Source organism: Artibeus jamaicensis, unplaced genomic scaffold, assembly GCF_021234435.1.
Source record: "Artibeus jamaicensis isolate MK-2021 breed Jamaican fruit bat unplaced genomic scaffold, CSHL_Jam_final scaffold_847, whole genome shotgun sequence".
Taxonomy (NCBI): domain Eukaryota; kingdom Metazoa; phylum Chordata; class Mammalia; order Chiroptera; family Phyllostomidae; genus Artibeus; species Artibeus jamaicensis.
In genome coordinates this window covers 14,811,211-14,822,752 of record NW_026522057.1, presented here as the reverse complement: position 1 = coordinate 14,822,752, position 11,542 = coordinate 14,811,211, and the positions used below count along the sequence as shown (strand labels likewise).

General features: G+C 45.2%; 1 protein-coding gene and 1 pseudogene across 2 annotated transcripts in view; one reads left to right on the top strand and one right to left on the bottom strand.

Moving 5' to 3' along the window:
- Window positions 1-1,549: 1,549 nt before the first annotated feature.
- On the bottom strand, window positions 1,550-5,830 carry LOC119052468 (NADH dehydrogenase [ubiquinone] 1 alpha subcomplex subunit 12-like; annotated as a pseudogene).
- Window positions 4,965-11,542, top strand: part of WDTC1 (WD and tetratricopeptide repeats 1) — a 65,166-nt gene continuing 58,588 nt past the window's right edge. Inside the window, exon 1 of one of the 2 annotated variants that reach the window (XM_037149297.2) lies at window positions 4,965-5,289. The gene's annotated coding sequence lies outside the window, so the exon portion shown is untranslated. The remainder of the gene's footprint in view (window positions 5,290-11,542) is intronic. The other variant, XM_037149296.2, reaches the window with a different exon arrangement.

The following is an 11,542-nucleotide window of genomic DNA, read 5'->3' as shown; positions in this document are numbered from 1 at the left end:
GGGAGAAAGAAGGAGAGAAACATTGATCGGTTGCCTCTTACACACCCTCAAACAGGGATCTGGCCTGAAACCCAGGCATGTGCCCTGACTGGGAATTGAACCTGCAACCTTCCAGTTCATGGGCCCTATACCCGAATATTACCAATGAGAGAGAGCTCACAACCTTCCAGAGTAATCCAGCTCCACTGGTTAGAAAGTTCTCTGTTAAATTGATCTGAAAACACCTATGGCTGGCAGGAGTGTCTGATTCTGAACTTAATCTTCCTGTGAATCTCTGTGAGAATAATACCTAACTCATAAGGTAGTTGTGATGATCGAATAAGTTAGTGTCTGCGAATGTATATGTGTGTACATAGATATACACGTATATCATATATGCATAATTTATTCATTATGACCAGTTTCTACTCTCATATGTAGAAAAGAGAGTTCATGAAAGAACAAGTGAGTTCCTGGTAGAAAATAATAAATAGCAGCTATAGCTATTATTAACATCCTTTCTCTTCCTATCATCCACTCCCTACCAGCAAAAGTTCATTCTGACAACAAATATTTACCGTGTCTACTCTATGCCAAGGAGTGTTCTAGAAGTCACAGAAATCTCACCCACACTTCTTTGTTGGTATTTCTAAGATCCTCTATGGCAATGCCAGCATAGAATGAGCGCTTAAAATGCTCTGTTGAATCCACTGAGGCTGTGGATTCAAATAATCCGGATTTTTATACCAACCGTACTGTCAAGATGGGCGGGGTGGCACAAAATGGCGGCTGAACTACAATCCGGAAAAGACGGCTGACGTCAAACCAGAGAGCCGAAAGGGCAGGCTTTGCCAAAGCGGATATCCGCAGAGCAACATGCCCAGGAGAACCACCAATGATGTATTGCCGCTTTGTTCAAAGGGGACCAATCCCCAGCTCCCACGAAGAGAGCTGACCAAATTAAAACACCATATTCCCTGCTTGGGCACAACCTCTTTGGCAACCTCCTCGGCTCCACTCTGCAGACTGGGGAACTTCGCCCAGGTGCACAAACCCCAATAAAGCTCTATACTGCCTAACTTTGTGGCTGATTGGCATTTCTTCCTTGGCGGAGCCTAAGAAAACCTTTCATGTACCACTTTCTAGCCATGTGATTTGTGAGAGCATTACTTGATTCACTAATAAGCACTTACCTCCCATGGTAAATATTCAATAAATGTTAGCTGGTGTTCAGTTTAATTGATCCAGTGATCATAACCAGGGTTTCAGCTGAACCTGGGCAGCTGTGGATAGAGGATCTCAAAGCTTTCTTTTAGGAGCAAAGTTTATGACTTGTTATATTCAGTGGGACACATGTGGGGGAGAGATCAGGAGAAATGACCCACAATATTTTCAGGAAAAAGGCATTTCACAAAGCTAATTTCACAAGGGGAGGTTCTTACTCCTCCAAATAGGGAGATATTACCTTTTGGGAGCTGCAGAGTAATTCATAATCTTCTTTCTAATCAAATAATTTTAATCAAGTTAACAGTAAGTAGTATAAATGCAATTACATGAAAAGCCCCATGTTTTACATGTTTAAATTGTTCTTTATTGTCTTATAAGGTGTTGAAGGGGAGACCCACGCCTGAATACTCTTTCTAGTGGTGGAATAAGGTACACATTGTACTGGAATGCCACTCACGTTGAATTTACAGTTTGTCCAAATGAATTTAGGAGTCATAGGTTCATTTGTACAGTCATGTATAGAGGATCGGCAGTTATACAACAAGGCCAACAGTACCATTCAGGGGGCACCATGCTTCATCCACATCACAGAATGTATTTTCACCATTCTTTTCCAGAGTATGTATCATCCATCCAAGAAGACCAAAAAACTGCTAGCTGTCTTCACAGTATTTGTTTCCTCCCACTAATGTAACAATGCTCACATCATCTGCCCTGAAGAGAATTCATAGATGGCCTCAGAGGCCACTGTAGCCACTGACCTGCTGCAACCCTCGCTGCACTTCAGCAAGGAGCTGAACCTGCAGGAACTTCAGGCCTGACTCCTGGCTGAGCTGTTCAGAATGCGCTGAGAGGAAGTGTACACTTAGCTGTAGGGAGATAGAAGAAGAAACAAGCAACTCATGGAATGATAAACATTGGACAAACACTGTAAATACTAGATATATATAGTCATGAGCCACATAATGATGTTTTAGTCAGCAATTGACCCCATAAGATTTTAATGGAGCTGAAAAATTCCTATTGTTTAGTGAGGTCTTAGCCAGCAGTAACTTTGTAGCACAGTACATTACTCATGAGATTGTGGTGATGCTCTGGTTGAATGTTTATTTCTTTCTTCTGGTCCAAATCATTGATTCAAGTCCTGGTTTCCTTCCCTTCACGGTTGGTTCCCTGTACATTTCCCTGTATCTCACTTTGTGTAGCCTTCACTTTTTCCTCTATTTTGTGACCGTACTCAACCATTTCCCTGGGCATTCTGATTACCAGTGTTTTGAACTCTGTACCTGATAGGTTGGCTATCTCTTCCTCACTTAGTTCTGCTTTTGGAGCTTTGATCTGTTCTCTCACTTGGGCCATTTCTTTTTTTTTTTTTGTTCTGACACACCTGTTATGTTGCAAGGGGTGGGGCTTTAGGTATTTGCCAGGGTGAGGCAACTCACGTGCTGCAGAGTGGCCACTATATATGTGGGGGAGGGGTCAGAAAGGGAACAATGCTGCTTGCTTGGCTCTTGGCCCACTTTCAGTCATTTCCCCCACTACCCACAAGCAAATTGGGCCCTCCTGGTACTGATTCCTGGGTGAGTGGGTTTGTGTACATTGTAGGACTCTGTGGGTCACTCCAATGAATACTCCTTCGAGGCTGGGAGTTTCTCCCACCGCTGCAACCCCCACAGGTTTTTACAGTCAGAGGTTTTGAGGCTTTATTTTCCCACACTGGAACCCTGGGTTGTGCTGTCTGTCTCCATCCTTAGTTGTTCCTCCTGGTTTACCCACATGCAAATGTGGGACCACCAACTCCTCCAGCTGTTGCCTTACCACTATCCTCTCCACCCCTCCTACCAGGCTCAATGAATATTTCTTCTTTAACTTCTTAGTTGTTGGATTTCTATATAGTTCAATTTTTCTGGCAGTTCTGTTTTTTGTTTTGTTTTGTTTTGAATTTGTTGTTGTCTTTCTTTTGGTTGTGCAAAGAGGCAAAGTATATCTACCTATGCCTCCATCTTGGCCAGAAGTCCCCACATGGTGATACTGGTGTAAACAAACCTACTGCACTGCTGGTAATAGGAAAGTATAGCACATACAGTTTTATGTATAGTGCATAACACTTGATAATGATAAACAACTGTCACGTATTTATGTAGTTACTATAGTAAACTTTCTATTACTATTTAAGAGTGTACTCTTTCTATTTATAAAAAAAGTTTGCTGTAAAACAGTATGTCATGTTGCTCTGGTAGTAGCAGCCTCACACGTCTCCAGTTTACCATGTATCTGGATTGAGTTATTTTCTCTCATGCTTGATTTAATCTCATGTTGTCTTGTAGAATAATATGCTGTACAGGCTTGTAGCCTAGGAGCAAGAGGCTGTACCATATGCCTAGGTGTGTGGGCTATATCAAGTAGGTTTATAATGTTTGAACAACGACAAAATCAGCTAACAACACATTTCTCACTATGTATTCCTAGCATTAAGTATCACATGACTGTATATCCAGTCCTTCCTGGATACGGGGGAGGGGAATGCTGCTTGGTTCTCACTTGAGGGACAGGTAAGTGTTCAAAAGTTCGGACTTGGGGGGCGGGGCATAAGGGGATTAAATGGTAATGGAAAAGATACCATTTTTCCCATTACCATTTAATGGAATAAAAAAGATTAAACAAAAAACGAAAGTTCGAACTCTAGAGTCAGGCAGATCTGGGTTTGAACGTCTACTTGGTTCCTTGTCAGCTCTGAGACCCCAGGCCAGTTGTTTTTACCCTCTTTATGCCTCAGCTTCATCTGCTGCAAAACATAGATAGTAACAGTACCTATATAAGGAACTGTACTCAGCACAGTGCTGACATAGGAAATGCTCAATAAAAGCAAAGTATTGTTATTATACAACAAATTGCACCCTATAGGTGAGTGAAAAGTTTCCACTCTCAGAAGATAACACTGTCTTCCTTTTCCGACTTGAGGATCTTCATGGGTGGGGCCTGGTTAAGCATAACGCCCCCTTTGTCACCTTGGGAGCTTCCTTAGAAAGGAGGTAAAAAGGCTGGAAATGCTTCTCTTCATCGGAAGTGGGAACAACAGTGCCTCCACCAGTCTCAGATGTATCTTGTCTCTTCCACCAGCCTGAGGGTTACCAGAGAGAGTGTGGCTGGCTCCCCTTTAGGCCACTCCGTGTAGAATTGACTCCTTTTTCTTCTCTTTCTTCATGCCCGGAAGACAAGTGTGGAGAATATGCATCCTCCCAGGGGAGGAAGGAGTATGTTGAGCTTGGCTCTGAGGACCCCTGGGGCCCTAGCCTGAGGGTCCCGCAATTCTGGGGCTCCTCTTGGGAGACAGCATGGGGCTCTGGGGAGCCAGGGGCAAGCGTTACGTATGTCACAGAAGCGACTTGAGGGAGCATTTTACGTGGATGTTGAGTGGGAGGTGCGTCTGAGTAACTAAGGGCAACTGGGTGGGGTGGGCCCACGTTCCAGAAACTCTTTCACAGAGAAAAACTACGACTCCCAGGATGCCCAGGGCTTAGTCTTGCTTTCCCGCCCACTGGCTGCCGGTCTGGCGAGCGGCAAAGCGGATTGGTCGCGGCGGTGAGGGGGCTCCCCCACTAGCATGTTAGTAGGCGCCGCGGGCAGCAGACGTTGACCGCGCGCGAGTGGTGGGGGAACCCAGCTCGCCATTCTGGAAACGGCCTGGCGCTGTCTGCGTAGCGTAGCGGCCGGCTGGGAGGTGCGGGGCGGGGGCGGAGACTGCGTGGCGCAGGCGCGGTGTTGGGCTTCTCCTGGGTCCCCAGACAGCTGGAGGAGATAAACAGAGCAGGAGGAGGGAGGGGAGTGCGTGTGTGAGAGCGCGCGAGGGAGTGTGAGTGTGTGTGAGCGCGGGTGTGAGACGGTGCGCAGGGGCGGGCGGAGGCGCTGTCCGGCCCCGGCCAGGCGCCGGGCGGAGAGCATGGGCAGGAGCTAGAGGTGCCTGGGACCACCAGCCCCCTCCCGGGGATCCGCGCCCCCCCTCCCGGGAGAGGGGCCGGGCCCCCAGACGGACATGGGCTCCTGAAGTTGCGCCGCCGCCGGTCCTGGGAAGAGGCCTGACAGGTATGGGTGGCCGCCCTCCCCTGCCCTCCGCGGCCGTGAAGGCGAGGACTGGCTCCCGGAGCTCCGGCACACGGGCCGCTCCCTCTGGGCCGGACCCAGCCGTGTCGGCCCGGCGGCCTGAGCTCGCCCACTTCGGGGCTCTGGGATGTCCCGCGCCGGGTTCAGGCCTCTGGGGCGAAGGGCAGAGTGGGCCGGGGTTGGGATGGTCATGGAGGGCTGGCCGGGACGTCGAGAAAAAGGCTTTGGGAGTCCGGAGAGCCTCTGCCGTGGGAAAGGTGGAAGTCGTCCCATCCCGGGACTTTTTTGCGGAGTTTTTGTTTGACATCTGATCTGGCGCGCGTCTCAGGAAAAATGGAGCAGGTTGAAGTGCCGGGAGGGCAACGCTTACCTGATCTGTTCTTTTAGTTTCCTTCTCTCTCTTCTCTCTCTCGCTTCCCCACCTGTCCCTCCCCTCTTTCCCTCTCGCTCTCCGTCTCGTGTGTGTGTGTGTGTGTGTCCGTGTCCAGGCTTCTGGCAGCCGCACATGCCTTCCGTGACCCATCCTGGCACCAAACTGAACTCTGCCAAGGTATTTCCACCAGGCAACTGTATTGCCGGTATTGAGGGCCTTTACTTCGGACGGGGGCTATTCAATCGTCACTTAAAAGACTAAATAGGAAGTGTGGAGTAGAAGAGAGTTTTCGAACCAGCAGGATCCAATTCTTGTTACAGAGAGCTCAGTGGGACGCCCCCTTGTCAGCCAGGTTGAATTTGCTTAGCGCCCTCAGGCTCTCCTCTGCAGATGTGCTAGCAGGATCTGTAGAAGAGAGGTATGGGGACTCACGACTGATGTCTAACAGCCTCATTTGAATATTTCCCCCAAAGTCCTTTTCTTCTGTGACTTTCTTTAGCTTCCTGAGGGAGGGCAGGGCAACTTTAAAGTTTTCCTCTCAAGTTTGTGAGTTTAGAAACCTGGCCAGGCTTCCCACGGAAGGAGTAAATGGATGATCAGGGTCAAGTGACAGTTAAGTTTCCTTTTAACAAAGCCTGAAACAGTTTTGAGAAGAAAACTATTCTGAGGGCACATCTTGACTTAGAGACATTCTGAAAACCCCACCTAGGCCACAAGTGTTCCCAGTGGCCTGCACTACGCTCTTCTGTACCTTACAATTCTTCTTGAGTGGCCAGTCTCTGTTCACTAGGTGAAGGAACTACTTAAGGCTATTTCTGGTTTAAGTTCTGGCTTATTCTTGTAATATATATATATATATATATATATATATATATATATATATATATATATGTGTGTGTGTGTTATATGTATAATATATATATTTAAAGGAGGTTCTTTTGGTGTTTTCTTTTTAAGATTTATTTATTTATTTTTAGAGAGGGAAAGGGTGGAAGAGAAACAGTGATGTGAGAAAGCATCATCGATCATTTGCCTCTCCTACACACTTCATTCGGGACTGAACCTGTAACCCAGCCATGTGCCCTGACAGGGAATCTAATGACTTCTGCTTATGGGAAGATGCCCAAGCATCTGAGCCACACCAGTCAGGACATAATTCTTATACTTTTAAATAGATTGAATTGAATCTTGGCTGTTGATAGAACCTCTATGACAGACCAGAGAGTAACTATTAAAGCTCCGCTGGGCTGAGTCTAACAGTGGATTCCTTCTTCATTGCAGATTGGTATATTGCATTGGCAAGTGGGAAATGACCTTTTCCGCCATAGTTTGGGATCATGCTACCTTAATTCTGGAGTCTTGTCATTCTTCCTTCTTTTGACCTATTTGAGGGCACTTATGTTCAAGTCACATCTCAATTTGGGTCGGTGCTGCAGAGTAATTGAACAACAATCCATACTTCTGCCTGGGACTCCCTCCCTTGGGGTTACTGAAAGAAAGAGAATATGTAGACTATGGAGATGGTGTTAACGTTTACAATTTTGCCAGTTTTAGAGTTGTCACCCAGCTGACAATTTTTTTCCCTGAAAGGAACACAGTATTGACTCATGGGACACCCTGTGTAAGGTATTTGCACACACCTGAATTTCAGGATCTTGAAGGATACAAGTGAAGATTGTCAATAAACATCTGTGGATCTTGAAGGGCCAGCTACTGGGAAGACCCGGAATTTTAATTATTTTTATTTTCTTCTCTCCTTTTTGAATTGGGAAATGTGGCCCATGTGTGGAGTTCTGGGTGTCAGAGAAGAAGTGATAGACAACATGTAATATGGTGATAATTACCTTTTCTTTTTGGTCACCGGTTTAATGGCACATCCCATTTTCTTTCTTCTTTCATCCTCAACTTTCCAGCTTCTCCCCTGCATCTTTGGGCCACCGTCACAGATGGCCCATATGGCTCCTAGGCCGTGCTTTCTTTCAGTCAGCTCTTCCAAAACCCAAGCCCTGGCAGTTGCCATCAGAAACCAATCCATTGGTGTTACGTTTAATCTAATTTACTTGGAGAGATACATACTAATTGGCATACATCCTAAAAGGTGACTGCTATATCTCAGGCTCTGTCCTAAGTAGTGTTCTTGCTTTATCTAACTTAACCCTCATGGCTGTCCTGTGAGGTGAAAATCATTTTGCGTATTATACATAAGAAGGTACAGGTTCAGAGATGTTAAAAAACTTGCTTAAGGTCACACAGCTAAGGATCAGAGGGAAAGGATCAGAGTTCAAACCTAGGTCTGTCTCTTCTGGGACTGTGATAGATGAGGAAGAGCTGAAAGGACCAAAGCTAAAAGCCAGGGGTAACATGATACCTGCCTTCAAATATTTGAAGAACCATCATGTGGAAAGGGAACCGGACTTTATTTGTGTGATTCTGGAAGGCAGTACTAGGATCAAAGGATGGAAATTCCAAAAGGGTAGAGTTTGGCTTTCCAAAAACAAAATGGGCTGCCTAGTGAGGGAGTGAGTTACCCGTTATTGGAGGTATTCAAGCAGAGCCTTTGCCACTTCTTATCAAGGATGTGTAGGTAGGAGTTCATGTAGGTAATTGGATTAAGTGATCTTTTAGTATTTTAAATCCTGTTATGTTAAAATGATATAAAAATTCTGTCATTTCGAGCTGTAAAAAAGTAACATGCATATAATACCATATTTTGTGCTTACAATACTTACATATTTCCTATAATACCTCATTTAATTCTTATAAATCCTCTAGGAGGTAGGTATTATCCCCACTTCACAAATGAGGAAACAGAGAGAGGTTCCAGAAAATTTAAAAATATGCTGGAGGTTATACAGCTAGTAGTAGTAGGGCTGATATTTGAGCCCTTGTCTGCACTTTCTTAGCTGTGTGACCCAGGGTAAATCACATGTCCTCTCTGTGCTACAGTTTTCTCTGAAATGAGATTTGTGACAGTATCCACTTCAGTAATGGGTTTATGAGGACTAAATGATACAATATATGCTTTCCACTAGACCTCACTGGTTGCCCTCAAGAGCCCAGGCATAGGGTAAAGGAGTACCACTTTGGTTTGTTCACAGTGAATTCAGACCTGACTTGAAACCCTGAGAGCTCTGGGGTTCATTCTTTGTGCCATTAGTAATAGCTGCTGACTCCTCAAAGGGCTTTGTGGCATTAGTGACTAATACCTTAAAAACTTGAGGCCTGAATAAGAGGAGGATGCAGCCAACAGGTTGGAATATAGGAGGCAGTGCCAAAGGCCTTGTAGAAGGACAGTTCTCACCCTACTGTGGAGTCTGATTCAGGGATCGCTGTTTGCACTTTTATGGTTGTCTTATTTTAGGATGAACAAGGTCACAACTGCTAGAGCTGTGACAGAGCTAGAGGCCAAGAATAATAGCCCTTAATCTTCCCTGTAGCCATCTGGGGAGGTATTAACCCCATTTCTTGGGGTTGGGTTCGGGCAGAACAGGGTCGGACCTTGCCTAGGTGGCTTTGTAAGGGCTCTTTGGAGGCACTGCGTTAGGATCAGAACCTTGGTAGAATTTTGACCTTATTCATCACCTCCAGATTGTGTTTTCAAAAAGTGTAAAACTATGCTTACCTCAGAACTTTTCGGAGAACCTTTCTCAGAATGGGAATCAGGCATTTCGGGTCAAGTAACTTCATCAGTTGAGATCTGAGTGTTTGGGTGCTGATGATTACCTGTTCCCCTTTGAGTCAGACATCTGTATATAGCACAGCTGCAACTGAATTAGAAGGAAGTGCTTCCAAATTTATTGGCTTAATTCTTTGACCTTTATGTTAGGAGTAAAGTTTGAGGATGAAACTTCAAAGGCGTCTTTATGAGAAGTACTTTAAACCGTGGCAGGATTTGGAAAGTTGCAAGCTAAAGGCAAAATTCAAGACTGCAGAGGCTCTTAAATACAGTGAGAGAAGACAGCATTATAAAAAAATATGCTCCCTTCCTTTTCTGTTTTTGTTCCTTTCCACTATCAATTGTGGCCTTGGGAGAAGGCAGGTAAATTAACTATGACCACTGAAAAGCAAACTTCTGAAAACATCAAGGAAATTGATTTCACAAGGCTCAAATGGCAAAACAGAACCTGTTCAGGCAGAGAGACATCAAGGCTAGTTTTTATTCAGAGTCCTCCACAAAGTAAAGGATTTCTTAGGATGGACTTTAACCGAGAAAGCTTCAGTCAGCCCCATACGGACTCATTTGAGCCTGGAGCCTCAAAGATGGCAAAGAACCCTTTTTCCAAAGATGCTTTGCTGATGGTCTGACTGAACACACCTTTTCCAGGTGCCGTCCACCAGCTTAGTCCATGACACGGGGGTACACTTTAAATTTGGGTTTGAGACCAACAGAGTGAAGGTGATTGCGATTCCTTAGCTTAACCCTAACAAATGGCAGGAGGCAAAATTTCTTTTATGCAAGACTACAGATTACAGATAGTAATAGTAACTTTTTTTTTTAAAAAAAGGTTTTATTTTTAGAGAGGGGGAAGGGAGAGAGAAAGAGAGGGAGATGAACATTGAAGAGTAAGAGAAACATCAGCTGCCTGGGTTGCCTCTCCTACGCCCTCAACCAGGCACCTGGCCCGCACCCCAGGCATGAACTCTGACCAGGAACTGAACCAGTGACCTTTCAGTTTGCAGGCCGCTGCCCACACCAGCCAGGGCCAGTAACTTTTTTAATGGCCAGCAGTGTGGGTCCTGCATTTAAACCATCTAGATTGACTCTCCATTTTGGGCAAATGAACGTCTCTGTGCTTCAGATCCTTCATCTGTAAAATGAGGATATAATAATACCTGTTTTGTAGGGTTGTTATGAGTGGTTGTAAAATAACATTTTAAAAATGCTTCAAGTGTTCTATAAATATTTAGCAGGCTCAGTGGCAGGTATGGCTCTTCCATTCCTTATCACTCTGCAAAGGTAGGCATTATTATCCCTGTTTTATAGATTAGGAAACCAAGGTTTAGAAATACTGTCACACAGAAAGTAGGTGGCAGAACTGGGATTTGAACCTTAAGTCTGTCAACTTCACAGCCCAACTCTATTTTATTATGCTAGTTCCAATGGCCTTCTTGCACTGGAAGTGCATTTTTTCCCCTTTACTATATAGGAATGCTCCAATGCAAAAATCACCACAAATAGAGTGAAAGGAAACTTGCATACCTCTTTTGCATAATTCAGAATGTTGAAAAGGGGTCAGTTGTCACTCTTGCTGGGGGCAGCTTCCTGCAGTGAGAGGCAGCATGTCCCCAGGAAAGAGAATACAGATGACTTGGATTCCACTTCCGTTCTGCTGCTCCCTAGCAGTGTGTCCTCAGAATTATAGGGCAGTGGCATTGAAAGGGGTTTTGTAGCTCATGTCAGAGTCTACCTCTCATTTTACAGTTGGGGAAATAGGCTACAGAGTGAAATGCCTCATCGAGGGCCGATCACACAGCCCGCTGGAGGCAGAGCCTGGCCTGGAGCGCAAGACTGGACCTCAGGCCAGTGCTTCTTCCTCAGCACTGCAGAGCATTGTGCCTCAGCTCTCCCTTGTTGAATGGGGATAATAACTTTCCAACTTCCTCACAGGATTCTTGTAAAGTTCAAATTAAAAGCATGAACAAAACACTGATAGGTCTAAAACCCTGTGTATATGTAAGGTAGTCATGCTTTTATTCATTCCGTAGGTATTTATTGGCACCTGTTAAGCCTGCATCACTCCTTGGAAACGTAGGAACATCCATAGGTGAATCAGATGAAGAGCTGGCCTTCAGGCTGTTTTTAGTATTTTAAGAAAGAGAAGCCACATAAATAACTATAGTTCATGGTAGGAGACAGCCAAA